The sequence below is a fragment of the Choloepus didactylus genome, chromosome 1 (genome assembly GCF_015220235.1).
Source record: "Choloepus didactylus isolate mChoDid1 chromosome 1, mChoDid1.pri, whole genome shotgun sequence".
NCBI lineage: Eukaryota > Metazoa > Chordata > Mammalia > Pilosa > Megalonychidae > Choloepus > Choloepus didactylus.
In genome coordinates this window covers 101,724,348-101,727,938 of record NC_051307.1, presented here as the reverse complement: position 1 = coordinate 101,727,938, position 3,591 = coordinate 101,724,348, and the positions used below count along the sequence as shown (strand labels likewise).

Here is a 3,591-nt window from a genome sequence, read left to right as displayed (position 1 = left end):
TGTTTGTTTTTTGTTTTTAATAAACTATTCTCTTCTCCTAAAATAAGAACGTTTCTAATTACATGTGAATAACATTATTACTCAATTCATCATGTTGTACAGTCTTTTTTCCTGCCCTTATTTATATGTTATGTAATATTTTCAATTTAATTCAAAAAGCATTTGTCTGGAGGATGTTGAATATTTTCATGATTTCACTTGAAAGTTAGATTCAAATGATTGAAAACTTTTTTTTAAATACTTCATGTAATTAAAGGAAAAAGTTTCTTAAGGAAAAAAAACACAAGCCTTAGACATTATCATTGTTTCCTAATGATAAGAGCAGGGGCTGCATATCAGAGAGACCCACTTTAAATCCTGACCTTTCCTGACCCACAGAAGTACTTTAAAGCAGTTGAGTTAGATTCTCAGGGACTTGGATTCTATAACATTGGAACAAAAATAACCTTCTTACAAGATTTATTTGAAGATTATAGATAATAAAGATTACCAGTACAGATCTGATATCTATTCAATATGTGGCAGCTGTCATTATGTGTATGATGAGAAAGAATGCTACAGAATGGCCTCAAGTCCACAAATGTGAACAATTTTAATGTGGTAATGGAAATGAATAAGTCAGAATGGAAGGGTGGCTTTGAATGCTTAGAATTGCTTTCAGATGATCTGGTAAGCATATGTGTTCTGATTGTGCTAGAATCCTCATTCTAGGGAGTGAATCATTTTCTTCCCTCTACAGGTTTTGGTAGTTATGCTATTCTACTCAGTATTTCTGCAAAAATACTAAGAATTTTTAAAATATATTTTAGTAGCTTTATATTTTAAAATAAGTATAAAATATCCACAGATAAATGAGATTTTTAATTATATATAGAGGACCCATCAAAATAAATATTGTCATCTATTATTTACACCCATATAATTTTATATATTTTCTGTTATACTTCTTCAAGACCAATTATCCTCTCATTTCTCCCAGGTCTGAAAGGGTAGCTTTCGGAAACGTGGTTCTTCATAGACTTCTACTGAAGGTTTGATTTGCAATGAAAACAAATGTGAGCTGTCCACCAAGTCTGGGAATTTCTCATCTTATTTCCTCACTCTGTTCCCTTCTCTTTTCTCTGCTGTGGCACATCTGAGACACTGGAATCGGCAGTCATCTTCCAAATCTGAGATCTCTAACTGTCTTGAGTTTTCTTTTGCTGCTTGTCAACAATCTGTTTTCAAATTCTTCTTCAGTAATTTTGCCTTTTTAAAACTTTTTAAAGAGTCTTGTGTCGTAAGAAGTTCTTCCATGTCCTCATCTTCAATATCAGAACCCTCCTCCATTTTCCGTTTTTTATTTATTTTTTTCTTCTTTTCCTTTTTGGCCTTCTGCTTTGACCAAGCTTTGTTTCTGATGAATTTTCTTCTCCTTTCATTTTCTGTTTTCTCTTTTCTTTGTTGCTCCAGTCGTTTCTGCCTCTGCTTTTCTCTAATTTTATCTTTAAATGGAATAGTGTTCTTATTAACATACAGAGGCACAAAATCTGGAAACTGTTTTCCTCTCAGTTCTGGCATCTTGGGCATCCTTAGCAGGGCAAAACCTTGAGCAAGACTAGCAAAATCGAGGACTTTAATCTGAAGATGAGGCTGCATTCATGCTTTGCATAGGCCTGGACATACGACACAAAAGTTTTCATTCCCTTTTCAAACACAGCTCTGTCTGCCAGGGCTGAGGACTTCAGCTTTGGAAGTAGATCAACTGCGTTTCTCTGTAGTTTCATTTCCTGCAGAGGGCATTTCTGGTTAATTGCAAGGAAACTGATGTATGACTTTTTCTTTGGAAGGAGGAACACCAGGGCACTGCTGCTGTGGCCGATGTGGGCTATGTGGCCACAGCGATGCACGAAGGTACTTGCACTGCTGGGAGGGTCGTATTGCAAAACCCAGTTAACTTCAGGAATATCTACCCCTCAGGACATCACACCAGTGAACACTAAAATTCTGTTTTGCAAATGGCAGAACTCCATGAAGATCTTATTTCATTTATATTTTGTCTTTCCATGGATGCACATTATCTTCACGTTCCTCACCAGGGCCTCTGGAGCCCTACTGTAGTATTCCACACAGGCGCAGGTTCACACGCAGGCCAGAAAGTGCCTGAAGAATACCAGATGCTTTTCCTGCTTATGATTGAGAAAAAATGTACCAGTTGATTAAATTTCTCATCTGCCTTGCATACCATATAGTAGTTCCCCAGGAAGGATGGGGTTTTCTGGGTGCTGCTGACTGCCATGCCATTGTCCTTCACTGAGATCAGGACAGGATTCTGGAGGCCTGCTCTCACCAAGTTCTTCACTTCATGCATCTGAGTGGCAGAGAAAAGGCCTGTTCTCATTTGCTTTGGCAATAGCTCCAGAATGGTGCTTATACCTGCCTCAAATCCCAAGTCCAAAAAGTCTGTCTGCTTCATCCAGCACAAGGACATCAAGGGATTTCACACAGCTGGCCAAATCCAGCCCTTCAGCCTTCCTTCAGAACATGTCCTCCAAGCAGCTGGAGTTGCCACAGTGATGTTTCCACCTTCCTCCTTAAACCTCTCAACATCTTCTCTAAAATTCCTGCCTCTGATCCAAAGAATCTGGCTAAACTGCGCAAATTGCTTCGTGAAGTGCAACTGGACCTTGTTGATTTGAAGCAGTTCTTTGGAGGGTGTGGTGATGATTATAGCAGCCACCTTTTTCTTAACTTCTCTTCCATTCTCAGGAGGATCTCCAGGAAGGGGATGACAAAAGCAAGAGTTTCGCCACTCCCTGTGACTGCTGCTGCAGTCACATCTTTGTTATTCATGAACAGAGGGATGGTTGCAGACTGCACCAGCATCATGTGTGGGAAACCCAGCTCCTGCAGAGCCCACAGCATCCGTGGAAATATTGAAAACGTAAAAGGTAATTCCCTAGGCCATAACTTAACTCCAAGCTTCATGAAACCACAGTGTTGACAGCTCTTAATGAACATTTTGGCATTTGGATTATTTCAGCTTTCATTGAATCATAGCTTGTTCATCTTTCCCACTTTTACACAAGCAACTTTCACTAATATTTCCATGTGAATATATTTCTTTTCATAGTAGGACATAGGAATGTAAGGTGGTATTTTGGTAAGAAAAGAAATTTGCATATGTCTGATGTTACCAATAGATTCCTCCCATTTAATGTTCATTAAAATATAAATACACTTTTCACATTTGAACAGCTCTTATGAGTTTGCAAAATACTTTTACATATATCATCCCATTTACTTTTCACAACAATTCTATGAGACAGGTACTAATCTCATTTTCTAGATGAGTCAGCTCAGAGTTTGTGTCTTGTTCAGGGTCACATGACTAATGAATAGTTGATCCAGATCATCAGACTCCAAATTCGATACAGTTTTAACTCTGTAACTCCACTTCCCATTTTCATCATTCAGTGTAAGATATAAATTACAAAGCATGGAACATGTTTGCTCTTCTCTCAGAGAATTACCAATTTCATTTGGCAAGGCACACACACACTTGAATGAATCATCATCAGGGTAAGGCAAAATATAAGTATATAGCGCCAA

At 38.1% G+C, this 3,591-nt stretch overlaps 1 pseudogene; it reads right to left on the bottom strand.

The window, feature by feature from the left end:
* Positions 1-1,089: 1,089 nt before the first annotated feature.
* Positions 1,090-3,000, bottom strand: LOC119519209 (annotated as a pseudogene).
* Positions 3,001-3,591: the final 591 nt, after the last annotated feature.